This window comes from Anabrus simplex, chromosome 1 (genome assembly GCF_040414725.1).
Source record: "Anabrus simplex isolate iqAnaSimp1 chromosome 1, ASM4041472v1, whole genome shotgun sequence".
Taxonomy (NCBI): Eukaryota; Metazoa; Arthropoda; class Insecta; order Orthoptera; family Tettigoniidae; genus Anabrus; species Anabrus simplex.
The window spans coordinates 681,095,759-681,113,585 of record NC_090265.1 but is presented as its reverse complement, the minus strand read 5'-3'; the positions used below and the strand labels follow the sequence as shown (position 1 = coordinate 681,113,585).

General features: G+C 40.1%; 1 non-coding gene across 1 annotated transcript; it reads left to right on the top strand.

Moving 5' to 3' along the window:
- The first annotated feature begins 17,246 nt into the window (after positions 1-17,246).
- On the top strand, positions 17,247-17,365 carry LOC136859447 (5S ribosomal RNA). Its single transcript, XR_010859009.1, has one exon. It is a non-coding gene; the product is annotated as a 5S ribosomal RNA (ribosomal RNA).
- The last annotated feature ends 462 nt before the right edge of the window (positions 17,366-17,827 follow it).

The following is a 17,827-nucleotide window of genomic DNA, read 5'->3' as shown; positions in this document are numbered from 1 at the left end:
CGGCCTTAATTAAGGTACAGCCCCAGCATTTGCCTGGTGTGAAAATGGGAGACCACGGAAAACCATCTTTTTGTCAGCCCAATACTGTTTCATCCTTCTGAACGTAATTTTCTTTCGGCTTCTGGAATCACTCTCCCTATTCTCTGCTTGTTGATTTTTGTCTGTAGTCTAGTGTGTTTATCTTTCAATATGTTGAGTGTCCGACTCGTTCGCCTTCGGTTCAGAGAGTCCCGGGTTCAATTCCCGGCCGGGTCGGGGATTTTAACCTTAATAGGTTAATTCCAAAGGCACGGGGGTTGGGTGTATGTGTTGTCTTCATCATCATTTCATCCTCATCACGACGCGCAGGTCACCTACGGGTGTCAAATAGAAAGACCTGCACCTGGCGAGCCGAACCCGTCCTGGGATATCCCGGCACTAAAAGCCATACGACATTTCATTTCAATATGTTGAGTGTAATTTTTTTATTTTATTTTAACTCTTCTATTGTAACATGCAACTCTCTCATTCTTCTTTAAGTTCTGCGAGCCATCTAATATTACTCTTACTCTTCCATAATTTTTCTATTATTTTTCTACTGATTATATTTTCCGGTGACAGTATTAGATGCCCTAAGAATGATATTTGTTTCTTGTTCATTGTGCTAGTCACAGGTTCTATTTCTTTATAAACTGCCTCATTGGAAGCTAGTCTCCAGACTCAGTTTACTTGATAATTTTTATTTAAACAGGTCCTCACTATTCTCCTTTCTAACCTGAGTACTCTGTCTGTTGCACCTGTGTTTGTTGTTTTGAATAATGTTTCACATGCATATGTAATTTGTGGCTGGGTGACTGTTTTGTAGTGTTTCAATTTGGTTGCTATTGAGAGACACGTTTTAGTATACAATTCTTGGTAACATGCTGTGATGTAACCAATTTATCTATTCTATTTTGCCATGCTGGTTTCTCGTTCATGTCATATGTGGTTATTTCACCTAAATATTTAAATTTTTCTACAATTTTAATTTCTTGGTCTCCCAGCTTAATTTTGTTTGCAAGCGGAAGTTGAATTAACATAATTTCTGTTTTTTTCAAATGAAATTTTCAAACCAATACTCTGAGCTATTTCCTGTAAATATTTTATTTGTTGTTTCGTTTGCTGAATATCATTGGCCAGAAAAGCTAGATCATTAGCAAATCCCAGACAGTTCAAGTGTGTGCTATCCTTTTATGTTCCAATTTTTATATTTTTCGAGTTGTTGTACCATTCCCTCATAACGTACTCTAGTTCACAGTTAAAAAGAAGAGGTGACAACCCGTCACCCTGTCTTAAACCAGTTGTTACCTAGAATGGTTCAGAAAGTTCTCATCTGAACTTAATTTTAGAAATTGTATTAGTTAGGGTTATTTCAATCAATTTGATTAGCTTTGGGTGAAGTTCCAAATATCTTAACATATTTTGTTTTTGTTTTTTTGCTAGCTGCTTTACGTCGCTCCGACACAGATAAGTCTTATGGCGACGATGGGACAGGAAAGGCCTAGGAATGGGAAGGAAGCGGCCGCGGCCTTCATTAAGGTACAGCCCCAGCATTTGCCTGGTGTGAAAATGGGAATCCACGGAAAACCATCTTCAGGGTTGCCGACAGTGGGGTTCGAACCCACTATCTCCCGGATGCGACCTCACAGCTGTGCGCTGACTTAACATTTTTTATAATGATGGTCTGTGGATGGAGTCGTAAGTTTTCTTGAAATGTATGAGCGTTATTGAAAGGGGCTTGTTTCGTTTTCTGTAATGTACTATGACTAGCTTCTTCAGAGCAGCTTCTCCAAAGTCTGAACCCTCCCCGGTATTCACTTCATTCTTGATCAAGTTGTTCTTTAATCCGATTATATAGTAGAGAAAATCTTATACGTGCAGTCAAAGATGGAAATACCTCTATAGTTGTCTGGATTTCTTCTTTCACCTTTCTTTTTGCTAGGGGCTTTACGTCGCACCGACACAGATAAGTCTTATGGCGACGATGGGATAGGCAATGCCTAGGAGTTGGAAGGAAGCGGCCGTGGCCTTAATTAAGGTACAGCCCCAGCATTTGCCTGGTGTGAAAATGGGAAACCACGGAAAACCAATTTCAGGGCTGCCGATAGTGGGATTCGAACCTACTATCTCCCGGATGCAAGCTCACAGCCGCGCGCCTCTACGCGCACGGCCAACTCGCCCGGTTTTCACCTTTCTTATGAGTTGGATTAATTATAGCTGTTGTCCATTGTTCTGGGAATTTTTTGATATCTAAATCTTCTGTAATATCACATGGAGGAATGTCTGAGTTGCACTGCCGGCATATTTCCACATCTCTACAAAAACCTGGTCTTCTCCACGCGCTTTGTAGTTCATTTCCTTAAGCACTTTTTCAACTTATTTTGCTGTAGGTGGGTTTATATTTTCTGGTTCAGTTTTTATCGGGGTATGTGTATCAATTTAAGAGCTTGTCAGGAAGAGCTTGTTAAATGCTTCCGCCATGATTTCTGCTTTTTCCTTATTGTTATGCGCTATTTTTTCCATCTTTATTTTTCAACAATAATGTAGGGTGTTGTACTTTTTCAGTTGCTTACCAAAGACTTTGTAGCAATCTCTAGAATTGGTTTTGTAATAATTTTCCTAATCGTTTGGGTGAATTATTTTCTGACATTCTTGAGGTTCATGGCGTTTTCTTCTGTTTTGTGGGTTTGAAATTTCAATCAAGCTTGATGTCTTTCTTCATGCATTCCATCACAATCAGAGGTCCATCAGGCATGTCTTTTCCTTGGATTTAATGGAGCTATATCTTCTGCATTCTGTTTAAGAATTGGTATTAGGTCATCTAAATTGTCTGTTAGTCTTGTAGTTCCTGTTCTTTGCGGATACTGGGCATTCTGGTTTAACTGATGAGGGTCGTATGTCCTTTCCTCTCCAATTCGATTTTGTCTTTTTCTTCTTAATTGAGTAAATTTCATCTTGATTTTAATTAAGTAATGATCTGAACCAGTGTCCGTTTCTCTTACTTTGACTTTGTGGATTTCCTTGTGAAAGAATTTGTTCATACATACGCGGTCTAGCTGCCATTCTCCTTTTGTCCAATCAGGATGTTTCCAAGTTTTAAGTTGGTGTGGTTTTCTTTTAAAATACGTAGATTTGGAGATTAATCCATGGGTTCTGCAAATTTCTATGAGTCTTTTGCCATTTCTATTAGTATATTTATGAGGAGCCCACTTTCCTACTACATCTCGATACTTCTTTCCCTTATCCAGTTGAGCGTTAAAGTCCCCTATAAGGATCTTGATGCTATTCATATTTATTTTATTCATTGTCTGCTCAAGGAGATCCCAGAAATTATCGACTTCTTGCAGAGTAGGAAATTTATTTTCATTGGTAGGGGTATGAGCATTTATGATGGTGTAAAGTTTTTTGTGGTTTGTAAAGTTAAAATTGCAATTCTCGGTGAGATGGCTTAAAAATCATTTACGGATAGGAGAGACAGCGGCTTGACAGAATTCCTAATAATGTAATTGTGGTTTTCAATTACAGTCTATAAAACCATATTCTTCAGAACTTACATTTCATCATCAGTTGATTTAATAAATATTTAAAACATGTTAAAATCCATGCACCCACGTATGTGTTTCGTCAAATTAAAATGCTGGTTGCAGGTTTGAAACGAGTTAGCGTACAATAGTCATTATTACACGACCTAACATCCCCCAAATAATGATATAGTGTAATTTAGTGGTCGTGAAAGTCTACGTTTTAAAATGCTGTACTGTTTTAATGTTAATTCTTAATTATATGTCATTTACTTAAAATTCGTAGCTCATATGCCTAGGATGTTTTCAACATTGAGTTGCTTGTCTGAAGAACTGTGGACCTTTTTGTCAAAATGCGATTTTCTTTATCCTTAATTTAATATTATTAGCAATCGAATTTATAGAGCCCAGGAATGTTTCGAGAGTAATGAGGCCTCCGTTTAAAAATACCACCGTGTTGTCAACATGACGTCAATGCCGAGCATCAGAAGGCTTATCGGGAGTGTCTTATAATGAAGGTGGCCGAGTCGTGTCTCGTGCTACATTGTAACGTTCCAGACGTTACAGTGTAATTATATTAATTTTATTATGTGTAATTAATTTAGAAATTTAACGTCATGATATTTATTTTGGTATGTAATTGTATTATAATTCATGTTTAATCATTTGCTCACTATCATTTCATTACTTTGTAACTACGACTTGTAAACGAGGGCTGAATATTCTAATATTCACTTAGATTCTTGCGACATTTGTTTAAAATTAACTTGCAGTATATTTCCGCTATCTTGCCACATCACCGAGGAAGGAGAAAGGACAGATATAGACATCGAGTTCTGGGAAAGCAAGCACGTGTTCACGCGTCCTCACGAAAGCTACCGTATTTCGACCAGAATTATTCAAACGGATCAACGTCTATATTTTGAAAGGAGCGTCATGTTGCCATGGATAATGAGTGAATGGACCAATAGAAGAACAGTTAATATCAGAGTTAAGACTCGTCAACTCTAATATCTGGAGTGGGGAGAGACATGTCATCTGATTGGACCACGTGTTGCGACCTGTAATTAGCACCAGTAAAGGTTATAAAAGGGCATGCTGGAGCTCTTGGCTTCATCTTGAGATCTTGCATCTCTTAGATCTTAGATCTTATATCTTGATCTCTACTACTGGACTCGGCTGCATTCTACTTGATCTTCTTCGTTTGATTCTACGTTAGTATTTTACTTCATTACCACGACGTGGTACTTAGAAATTCCGAATGAGGGGTGTATAGCCACTCTCATCAGGAAGTACGTACAGCTCGGCTAAAAGACCGGTTTGAACCAGTCTAAGTCAATAGGTAGTATTAATCTAGATAGAAATGAAACTTCAGAGAACATTTTCAGTAAAATTGGAAGGATTCTTAATTGAGTATCCTCTCCAAATAACCCAAGGTGGTTTTGCTAACTATGACTTAGGGCTTATCTCCAATATACGGGATAAAGCATAATAGGGAGTGTTAGTTTTGAAGTCATCTTCCAATTAGTGGTGGGTGCAATTTGCAAGGCAGGAATGGTACTTCGCTGCAGAGGAAGAGATATCAAAGACGACCGATGATGTTCCAGCTACAAGGAGGGAAGCCTTCCAAGGACCAACAGAACAAGACTAAATGGTGAGCAAGCGTGTTAAAGATATTGCAAGTTTTCGCGAAGTAGAGTCATTCAATTTTTTATTAAATTCATTTTCTATTTTAAATTCAGTCTCCGTTAAACCGTCGTCATTTATATTAAATATAATAAATAGTATTTTTCTAGTTTACTTTAATCAATTTGCCTTAATTAGCCTTTTAATTTCTAATTCTCCTGCTTAATGATTAGTGCACTATCACCTCACCCCTGTGATAAGAGTCTGTCCAAGCTTGATTATAAATTTTATCTTTAAGTCCTCAACTTAAAGATTGGCGCCCTTTGCTTGCTTGGTTGCATTTCTCATTTGATGATTGTTCTCCGAGAGGGGAAGCCACAAAAATGCCGCTCCAACGTGTGGCGAGAAAATCATTAAGTACGGAGCAGTTAATAACAGTAACAATATCAGAATTCGTATTATGGGCAAAATTTGGATATCCACGTTTCATTAAGAGTGTTTGATTGTGGGAAGGGTAATGGCTGATCAGACGAAAGAGGAGAGGATGTTGCGCAGTGGACGGTCGATAAAAGGCAATAATGTATTGAGTTCAGAGGAAGAGTTGTGTAGTCTAGTAGAGGAAAGTGAAGATAGAAGTGTAAGTAGTATGGATAGTGAAGGCAAGCAGAAAGAAGTCAGTATGGAGTCAGATGATAGTAGGATGGGGGGCGAAGCGGAAGTAAACACTAACAATGAAAGTAATAATAATGATCAGTTAATGGGAATGATGCAGTTAATGTTAAGTAAGATAGAGGACAGTAAAACTGAAATAAAAAGTGAATTGGAACAAATTAAAACAGATGTAGAACAAACTAAAGCTGAGCTTAAAGGTGAATTAGAACAAACTAAAGCTGAGCTTAAAGGTGAATTAGAACAAACTAACACTAAAATTGAGAATATTAAATATGAACTTAAAGAACAGTTAGAGCAAACTAAAGCTGAATTAAGCAGGGAGATGAGGGAAAATAAGGAGGAAGCGAATCGGAGAATGGACGAACACAGTAGGCAGTTACGCGATCTGGTGGTAAAAAATGAACATTTTAATAAGCGATTAGAGGATCAGAAAAGTGAATATGAAAGGCGAGGGAAAGAGGTAGAAGAAAAGTTTGCGGGGCAGAGAAGTGAATTCCTGGAATTAATGGGGAAGGAAAACAACTCTACTAGGGAGGAAGTAATGAGGCAGGTCACTAGTATTGATAAGAGAGTTGAGACTCAAAGAGGGGAAATACGGGTATTTAAAGACCACGTCCAACAAGAGATTGACACGGTAAAGCTTAGAATAGAAGATGAGACCCGGGCAAGGGAAGAAAGGTTTGCGATAGCTGAAGAGAATAAGATTGAAATTAGGACATTGAAAGAGAAGCAGGTTAACTTGGAGAGCGAAATTGATAGGAGAGACAAAGAGGTAGAATGCCGGATGGAGAAAGCAGAAAATCAGTTAAAACAGGTGGCAAAGGATAAACAGGTTTTCACGGGAAGGCAATGTCTAGGAAATAGCTACATTAGGGAAATTGAACTACCTAAATTTAATGGGAAACAAACGAACCCGCTAGATTTCCTTAAGATGATAGAAAAACGATTTGAAAAGCGTCTAGAGGAAGGGTCTATGGACTGGGAAGACGTTATGGAAAATATTGACCATGCTTTTGTAGGAGAAACACGGTCTTGGTTCATGGTATATAGGCAGACGATGACGAACCTGAAAGAATTCAGAAATAAATTTAGAGAGAAATTCTGGAATGAAGCGATACAAGCTCGGGAGAGAGAAAGGGTGGTATTTGGGAGGTACAAACAGCATGAGGGAGTTACTATGACCGAGTACTTCCTGGCACATGTCATGATTTGTCAGAACTTAGATGGTATAACCGAGGGGTCTGATGTAGTAAGACTACTTTTAAGACATTTTCCGGACAGGGTGAGAGAAGCGGCCTGCATGCAAAAAGTTGGAACTATTCAGGAGATGGAGAACCTACTAGGCAGTTTTGATGCGTTAGGTAACCTTAGAAGTAGAACGGAGAATATTCAAAACTTTAGTCATCACAACGGAATGAGACATAACGGTAGAACACAGAATCACGAAGCTCGCAATCAGTTCAGACCTCAGCAGAACAGCAGGAGCGGAGCACCGGAATATAGGACAGGAAATCCCCAACGGAGGCCAGAGCAATGTACTAATGAGTCCAACGTCAATACACAAAGGGAACCTTTAAACTAACTAGAGGCTGTAATGTTAGGTCAGAATTCCAGCCTAGTGCGAAGGTAGCGAAGTGTCTTGCCATGAAAGTGTTACCATATGACCTCGATGTTAGAGACGATTTGTTGGATGAACCCGAGCAGAATAATGGAGATTCATGTAATAAAGTAGTCAATCCCGTGGTTAAATTGAAAGTTTGGGGGGCGTGGGTTAAAGTTTTGATTGATTCTGGTAGCCAAATATCATGTATTAGTTCTCAGTGGTATGAGTCATTAGTGAAACAGGGTATTCAGTTGGAGGAAATGCCTGTTAAGTCTACTTTCATCATTACGGCTGTTGGAAAGAAGTCTAAGCAAATTTGTAAACAAGTAGCTGTCCCGATCTGCATTAATAATTCTATTAGCGTTCAGATATGTTTGGTAATTCCGCATTTAATATTTGATCTTATCTTGGGATCTGACTGGTTAACGTTAAAATTGGCTCAGTTAAATTACAATGATCTTATGCTAAATTTGAGGTGGAATAATGAGGATATCAAGGTCAAGTTTGAGGAGGAAATTCAGAGGAAAACGGAAGTTAGTACAGTGTGGAGAATGAGAGAGGTTTCTAAAGTAAATGAAGAGGCTAGTGAGGGCCTGAAGTTGTGTCAGTTGTGGATTAATGAGGATAAGATATGTGGCTTGAAAGAAGCCGTAAGTAGAAGTGAAGTAAATGAAATCCAGAAGGACAAGTTATTTGAAGTGTTGTGTGAACACGTGGAGATTTTTTCCGAGAAACCTGGTGTTACCCATCTGTATGAACATTCTTTTTCTGTGCTGGATAAGACTCCATTCAGCGGACCGCGATATCCGATACCACACAAATATGCAAAAGCCGTAGAGGATCAAATTCAAGCTATGTTAGCAGACGATGTGATTGAATTATCAAACAGTCAATATGTTAATCCCTTAATTGTTGTGCCTAAGTCTGATGGATCAATACGTTTGTGTATTGATGGCAGAGAGATGAACCGACGTATTGGTGCTGATCAGTTGAGATCACAAACCATTGAAGAGTTGATACAGAATTTTCAGGGTAAGAGTTGGTTTTCTACGTTAGATCTTAGGAGTAGTTTTTGGCAGATACCTTTAAGATCAGAAGACAGGCCTCTTACTGCTTTCAGCTATAAGCATAGTTTGTACCAATTTAGGCGTGTTCCTTTTGGGACCCGTACGAGTTCGGCAGCTCTTATTCGCGCACTTAGTATTGCCTTGGGAGATGATACTGGAGATTATGCTACTATTTATATCGATGATTTGGTTATAGGATCTAGTACCTTTGAAGAGCACTTGGACCACTTGGAGAGGGTTTTTTCTAAATTAGAGTATGCTGGTTTTACTCTGAAACTTGACAAATGTGTTTTCAGTAGACGAGAGGTGACTTTTTTGGGGCACCGTGTATCGGCAATGGGAGTGACGCCTGAGAGCACAAGAATTGAAAAAATATTGAATACTACGACACCTAGAAATATTAAGGAGCTCAGATCGTATATTGGAGTATGTAATTTTTTCAGACGATTTGTAGTGAAATTTGGTAACTTACTAGAGCCATTTAGAGAACTATTGAAAGCTGGCAGTAAGTGGGAATGGACACAGGATCATGATAGAGCTTTCCTAAAATTAAAAGAAGGATTCAGGCAGGCGGTTGTTTTGAGATACCCCATGCCCGATAGGAAGTATGTGTTGCTGACGGACGCATCTCACTGTGGTATCGCTGGGGCACTATGTCAAGTGGATGATGATGGTAATTTAGGGATTGTGTCTTTAGCTTCCAGAGGTTTAAGTGCTGCTGAAAAGCGTTATACTATAACGGAACTTGAATTCTTAGCCATCGTATACTCCCTCAGTAAATTTAGGATGTATGTTTTAGGTACCGAATTTGAAATTAGGACGGATCATCATGCTCTTTCTTTTGTATCCAAGTGTAAATTATCATCTAACAGAGTTAGTAGATGGATACTCGCCCTACAAGAGTATGATTTTAAGGTAACTCACATTAAGGGAAAGAATAATGTCCTTGCTGATTTATTGTCACGTGATCCGAAGTTGTGCGAAGAAGGTAGCCCTCTAGAGCCACGTGAGGGCATTATTATATGTACATGTCTGTCTAAGAAAAAAGAAACTGCTCTAAATAGACTACGTAACCTATTGGTTGAACAGTCGGTAGACGAAGAATGTCGGGAACCTTTGTCTGTACTTCAGGGAGGAGAGCAGCTCACTGTGTCGCATGGTAGGCACACGTACAAACTGGTTAACGGGTTTCTAGCCAGGAAATGTAGCGAGGATCTCTGGGGGATTTGTGTACCCAAAGCGCTACGTGTGGAATTGATTTGGTTTATCCACAAGGAATTAGGACATTTTGGAGCTAATAAAGTTCTGTATGAGATCCGACAGAATTTTATATGGGACAAGATGGGAAGAGATATAAGAAAAATTCTTTCCACTTGCGATCTGTGTCAGCGTAGCAAAGTTCCTAACCGCTATTTAGAAGGACCTCGTCAGGCAGTAATCTCAGAAAGACCTGGTGACTTGGTGTGTACTGATTTATTTGGACCTGTGGTAAAGGGACAGTTCGGCTTCCAATATATTTTAGTCATTATTGATGCCTTCTCGAAATTGGTCAGATTATACGGTATGAGAAAAGCCACTGGAAAATCTTGTAGTCGTATAATCAAAGAGAAGTATATCCCTGAATTAGGTACTCCTCTTAGAATATTATCAGACAGTGGACCGCAATTTATTTCGAGAAAATGGAAGTCCATAATTAGAGAGCTAGGTATTACACAGGTTCATTCATCTATTAGATACCCTCAGGGTAATATGTGTGAGCGCGTTATGAAAGAGTTATCTCGCATGTTTAGATGCTTAGTGTTCGATAAGCATACAGCCTGGGTGGCTCATTTATCCCGCATAGAGACATGGATCAATGCAGTTCAACATGAAAGCACGAGATTAACGCCGTCACAAGTTCATTTTGGTTGTAAGCCTCAGAATGAACTAGTGAGAGTGTTAGGTTTGCCTGAAGAACCACCTCGTAATGCTGAATTTTACGTCCGACTGGCACGGGAGAACCTGATTAAATCTGGAGATAAACGTAAAAGACAACAGAAACGTAAGGTACTGGATAACTTTGAGGTAGGTGAGATGGTTTTGGTGAGAGTTCCCATGTTGTCAAATAGTGAGGATAAGGTGACTAAGAAATTTTTTCTGTTATATCAAGGCCCGTATAAAGTACATCGTAAACTTGGACCCTGTGCTTACAAGTTAGCGGATGGCGAGAGCGTAATGAATGGTTCATATAACATTAGTAGCTTACGGAGATACCTGTCGTGTGAGGTGGCTGAACCGGATTGTGAGATATAGGTCAGTAACTCGGGGAAGTTGCTACTTGTTATGTCAGACTACGAGTGGGATGAGTTCACGTCTCAATTGTGGTGGTATTTCCTAGTTGTGTTTGTAAACAAGAGAGGTGTTTGTGTGACGGTAGATTTACGCTAGTTCATTGACGATCGATCATCTGTTTTCCGTATGTGAGGCCATGAAATTTGATATATTTGTTTTCTGAGATGTTACAGAAGGCTAATTAAAGCTGACTACGGCAAATAATTAATTTTCCCGTATGTGCATTTCTAACTTGCAATAATTTTACCGTGAGCTTAAATCACGTGTGTATTCGAGTGAAGTGTATTACATCCTGCTTCAAGATAAGTTTGAAACATTCGAAAGAGTGATAACAGTGTAAATTGTTTGTATCATTTGTTTTCCATGTTTCTAATGTAAAAGATTGGAAGAGAACGTGTTATTGCTATCTAGCAAAGAATGTCGGAGAGATGGGGAGTAAAAGGACAGATAGACACTCGGCAGAGTCTGTAATCTGAATTGTATATATATTATGTTATATTTTCTAGAATAATCTTGTTTTTTTACAAAAAAGAAAAGGTGCTTGTGTTGGGCATAAATTTTGTAGCTATACCTCAAGATGAACTGAAATAACAGACAGTCGCAATGGTAAGCAGTTTAAGAGAGATATGATGGAAAGAGTGAGATATAATTAATTGTATGAAAATAATGTCGATCGTTATGGGCAGGTAATTGAGGTATTTCAAGTCAATGTGGGAGTAAGTGTGTGAGTTCTCAACTCATATGATATTTGTTAAGAACTCATGGGGGCGTATGTAACGTTCCAGACGTTACAGTGTAATTATATTAATTTTATTATGTGTAATTAATTTAGAAATTTAACGTCATGATATTTATTTTGGTATGTAATTGTATTATAATTCATGTTTAATCATTTGCTCACTATCATTTCATTACTTTGTAACTACGACTTGTAAACGAGGGCTGAATATTCTAATATTCACTTAGATTCTTGCGACATTTGTTTAAAATTAACTTGCAGTATATTTCCGCTATCTTGCCACATCACCGAGGAAGGAGAAAGGACAGATATAGACATCGAGTTCTGGGAAAGCAAGCACGTGTTCACGCGTCCTCACGAAAGCTACCGTATTTCGACCAGAATTATTCAAACGGATCAACGTCTATATTTTGAAAGGAGCGTCATGTTGCCATGGATAATGAGTGAATGGACCAATAGAAGAACAGTTAATATCAGAGTTAAGACTCGTCAACTCTAATATCTGGAGTGGGGAGAGACATGTCATCTGATTGGACCACGTGTTGCGACCTGTAATTAGCACCAGTAAAGGTTATAAAAGGGCATGCTGGAGCTCTTGGCTTCATCTTGAGATCTTGCATCTCTTAGATCTTAGATCTTATATCTTGATCTCTACTACTGGACTCGGCTGCATTCTACTTGATCTTCTTCGTTTGATTCTACGTTAGTATTTTACTTCATTACCACGACGTGGTACTTAGAAATTCCGAATGAGGGGTGTATAGCCACTCTCATCAGGAAGTACGTACAGCTCGGCTAAAAGACCGGTTTGAACCAGTCTAAGTCAATAGGTAGTATTAATCTAGATAGAAATGAAACTTCAGAGAACATTTTCAGTAAAATTGGAAGGATTCTTAATTGAGTATCCTCTCCAAATAACCCAAGGTGGTTTTGCTAACTATGACTTAGGGCTTATCTCCAATATACGGGATAAAGCATAATAGGGAGTGTTAGTTTTGAAGTCATCTTCCAATTAGTGGTGGGTGCAATTTGCAAGGCAGGAATGGTACTTCGCTGCAGAGGAAGAGATATCAAAGACGACCGATGATGTTCCAGCTACAAGGAGGGAAGCCTTCCAAGGACCAACAGAACAAGACTAAATGGTGAGCAAGCGTGTTAAAGATATTGCAAGTTTTCGCGAAGTAGAGTCATTCAATTTTTTATTAAATTCATTTTCTATTTTAAATTCAGTCTCCGTTAAACCGTCGTCATTTATATTAAATATAATAAATAGTATTTTTCTAGTTTACTTTAATCAATTTGCCTTAATTAGCCTTTTAATTTCTAATTCTCCTGCTTAATGATTAGTGCACTATCACCTCACCCCTGTGATAAGAGTCTGTCCAAGCTTGATTATAAATTTTATCTTTAAGTCCTCAACTTAAAGATTGGCGCCCTTTGCTTGCTTGGTTGCATTTCTCATTTGATGATTGTTCTCCGAGAGGGGAAGCCACAACATGAGCCTCAGCCAAGAACATCTACTTCCCTGTAATAAGTACAGGGTATCACGTTCCATACCATGGACCCATTCTAGATAGATTTTTCTCTTGAAGATGTGAAAATCTGTATAAAAATTAAGAAATTAAAAATATACATACATCTCCATTGTAGAATGTTATGTCTTTAGGCGTTCAATCTGTAAGCCTCCGTGATTTTATTAAACTCGGTCAAAATCCTCTAATTCATTCCGGGGAAAAATCAAATAAGTTCATCTTTTCAGTTTTTTTTTTAAATGTTTGCAGTTACTTACTGAGGTGTCTAACCCCTGACACTAACAAGATAAGTCATTTCGTCACAATATTGAAGAAATAGTCAAAATTTACAACCAGATTGTTTAAGAATATAAGACAGTCCCCGGTAATAACCAGATGAGTTGAGTTATCTTGTTAATACTCTGAATATTGTTAATAAAAGTGGCTTCAACCAGATAAGTCAGGTTGTCTTATGTGTACAACATTTTCTGTGGTTACTGCAGACGTGGACATTATTATCTTGTAAATAAATTGTTGGCAGTGAATTCACATAGCTGCGTTTGTTAAAGAGAACTATTAAATCTTTCTACCTAACGATACACAAATGTGACTTACACGCTTTGGTTTTTCCTGATCCACATCAGAAAATAATGCCTGGTCAATATAGGACAAGTTAGTTTCGCTCAAGATCCAAAGCAGATACTTCATTAATTTTATGAATTACACAAATTCCAACCAAATACATAATTTAAAAAGTTATTTCATATAACGCAGAATGGTTTGACAACATTTGGTGATCGGTGATTTCGGTTTTGTTTATAAGCAAAAAAATTGCTTCCCCTGAAAACTTTAATTTTTTGACTTTTCTTATTATTCGCTGAGATGGGTGAATTGTTATTAGTTCCGTGGCCTGGTTTAGTTCTATACGACTTATCTTTAAACCATTAGAAAGTGAGTCTTGGTCTCCCTCTACTTTTCTTATCCTCCATAACAGAGTCCGTTATTCTCCTAGGTAGCCTATCCTGCTCCATTCGCCTCACACGACCCCACAACCGAAGACGGTTTATGCGTACAGATTCATCAATCGAGTTTATTCCTAATAATAATAATAATAATAATAATAATAATAATAATAATAATAATAATAATAATATTGGCTTTACATCCCACCTGTCTACTTGTACGGTTTTCGAAGACGCTGAGGTGCCGGAATTTAGTCCCGCAGGGGTTCTTTTACCTACCAGTAAATATACCGACACGAGACTGACGTATTTGAGCTCCTTCAAATACCACCGGACCGAGCCAGAATCGAACCTGCGAAGTTGGGGTCAGAAGGCCAGCGCCTCAACCGTCTGAGCCACTCAGCCTGGCAACCGGTGATGACAACTGCGAGCTCACTGCATTAGCTTTACTGCACCTTGATTCATTCTCACTTACTATATTAACATCCTGGGAGAACACACAACCTAAATACTTGAAATTATCTACCTGTTCCAGGTTTGTATTTATTTATTTTCTTACAACGGGCTTTACTTTGCACCGACACAGATAGGTCTTATGGCGACGATGGGATAGGAAATGGTTGGGAGTGGGAAAAAATTGTCCGTGGCCTTAATTAAGGTATAGCCCCAGCATTAATCTGGTGTGAAAATTGGAAACCACGGAAAACCATTTTCAGGGCTGCCGACAGGGGGGGTTCGAACCCACTATCTTCTGAATGCAAGCTCTCAGCTTAGTGCCCATAACCACACGGCAACCTGCTCGTTATGCTGATATGCGAAATGGGCTAATACCTTAGTCGTCAAAACTGCCTTCCCAGTTAATTGTCTGGAAAAAATCTTACAGTAAGATTTCTAAATACATGTTCCTGTAAATTTAAGAGCAATTTTCAAATTTAATTTCGCACTGATAGGGGCTGCCAGGCCGTGGCGGTAAAGGCGTGTTCGGTTCGTTTTCCCGTCAGGAAGTCAACAAATTTAACAAAGATTTCCATTTTCGGAAGTGCATATGGTCCTGATGTTCACTCAGCCTACACCAAAAATGAGTACCAGGTAAATTCCTAGGGGCGAAGGCGGCCGGGCGTAGAGCTAACCACTTTACCCCATCGAGTGCCGAGGTTATGGATAGTGGAAGCCTTCACTTTCCACCGCTCGAGGAGCCTTCTTGGCCTGTACGGGGATGACTTTGCTTTGCTATTTTATTGTGATAGGGCTTGGAGGACTGGAGAAGTGAACTATATAAAATGGTCCACCTTTTAAATGATGAAATGTATCCTATACCTATTGCATCTTAATTTATTTTATTTATTCAGTATAGTTTGGGGCCGCCTCTGTGGTGTAGTGGTTAGCGTGATTAGCTGCCACCCCCGGAGGTCCGGGTTCGATTCCCGGCTCTGCCACGAAATTTGAAAAGTGGTACGAGGGCTGGAACGGGGTCCACTCAGCCTCGGGAGGTCAACTGAGTAGAGGCGGGTTCGATTCCCACCTCAGCCATCCTCGAAGTGGTTTTCCGTGGTTTCCCACTTCACCTCCAGGCAAATGCCGGGATGGTACCTATCTTAAGGCCACGGCCGCTTCCTTCCCTCATCCTTGCCTATCCCTTCCAATCTTCCCATCCCCCTACTAGGCCCCTGTTCACTATAGCAGGTGAGGCCGCCTGGGCGAGGTACTGGTCATACTCCCCAGTTTCATCCCCCGACCAAGAGTCTGAAGCTCCAGGACACTGCCCTTGAGGTGGTAGAGGTGGGATCCCTCGCTCAGTCCGAGGGAAAAGCCGAACCTGGAGGGTAAACAGATGATGATGATGATGATAGTTTGGTGCCGTTTAGAGCAGAACTTGCTGCTTGCACGGTGATAGCCAGCGGGTGTACTAATAATAGACAATAAGGTAGGGTAATTTTAGCAGGTCCTGTCCTCAGTCTCAACGGCTACCTCATCATTACCGCGATTCCTCCCCACAGCTACTAATGACCTTTCTCTTCCCGCAGCGCTCGATTTGGAGATCCTGTTACTAGGTCAATGACTCGTGGAGCTGCCGAATTTATCGACGAAAGTTCTTAAGCCAGAACGATAGATAGCAACACACGCTACCCACTGAGGAATGAGATTTTATCATGACGCAATCTAATTACGAACTTGCAAACACCACTCAACCTCCCTCAACTTTAATTTTCTCTACCTCTGATAAATGACTGTAAAACGTAGAAATATTGAGCCCGTGAACAAGTGGAGAGAGACTTGTGAGGTTATTTCGAGATAAGCTCACGTGTCAAGTTGGAAGGGCTAGATTTACTGGAATAGATTTTGTTTTCAAACTTGTGTACTGTACAATGTTATTTACCGAAAATCTCCAAATATATCTGCACTGCAAGGTATAGATAATAATAATTTCGAGCAGCTATTTCTAGTCGAGTGCAGCCCTTGTAAGGCAGACCCTCCGATGACGGTGGGCGGCATCTGCCATGTGTAGGGAACTGCGTGTTATTGTGGTAAAGGATAACGTTATGTGTGAGCGTGAGTTGCAGAGATGTTGGGGACAGCACAAAAACCCAGCCCCCGGGCCACTGAAATTAAAAAATGAAGGCTAAAATCTCCGACCCGACCGGGAATCGAACCCGCGACCCCCTGAACCGCATGCCAGTACGCTGACCTTTCAGCCAACGAGTCGGACAAGTATTGAATGAACTAGGTAATAGGAGAACAAAAACAATGACCTCGGACGATTCGGTGTATAAACATTACGAAATTCTTACACCAAACGCCAGAAAGACTCGGGCAATCATAATAGGATTACGAAATTTAATAAACTGCTTAAACAATACAACAATCCCACTTATTCCCTACATGAAGACAGATATCTCTGGATTACTACGAATGAAACAACTTGATTGTTCTCATCACACAAAATAATCCATAAAAAGATGATTGGAACACTTCACCCTCTTAAACGACATAGGCCCAGTTTCATCAACGTGTGTTAAATATACTATAACCCTGGGTTTCTTAACTTAGGGATAATATTTTAACTCATTCTTACGAGTCGCGCGTTTCACGAAGCTATTTCGCGAGAGGGTTAACTAACACCGTATTAACCCTCACCGGAAACAGCTGCCTACCAATCAAGGAAGCAGTGACTGAAATCAGAGATTATGAACACACTGCCAACGGCCATACCATGTTGAATACACCGGTTCTCGTCCGATCACCGCAGTTAAGCAACATTGGGCGTGGTCAGTACTTGGATGGGTGACCGCTTGGGAACACCACGTGCCGTTGGCTCAATTCCCTTTAGCCGCCTCTGTGGTGTAGTGGTTAGCGTGATTAGCTGCCACCCCCGGAGGTCCGGGTTCGATTCCCGGCTCTGCCACGAAATTTGAAAAGTGGTACGAGGGCTGGAACGGGGTCCACTCAGCCTCGGGAGGTCAAGTGAGTAGAGGTGGGTTCGATTCCCACCTCAGCCATCCTCGAAGTGGTTTTCCGTGGTTTCCCACTTCTCCTCCAGGCGAATGCCGGGATGGTACCTAACTTAAGGCCACGGCCGCTTCCTTCCCTCTTCCTTGTCTATCCCTTCCAATCTTCCCATCCCTCCACAAGGCCCCTGTTCAGCATAGCAGGTGAGGCCGCCTGGGCGAGGTACTGGTCATACTCCCCAGTTGTATCCCCCGACCAAGAGTCTGAAGCTCGAGGACACTGCCCTTGAGGCGGTAGAGGTGGGATCCCTCGCTAAGTCCGAGGGAAAAA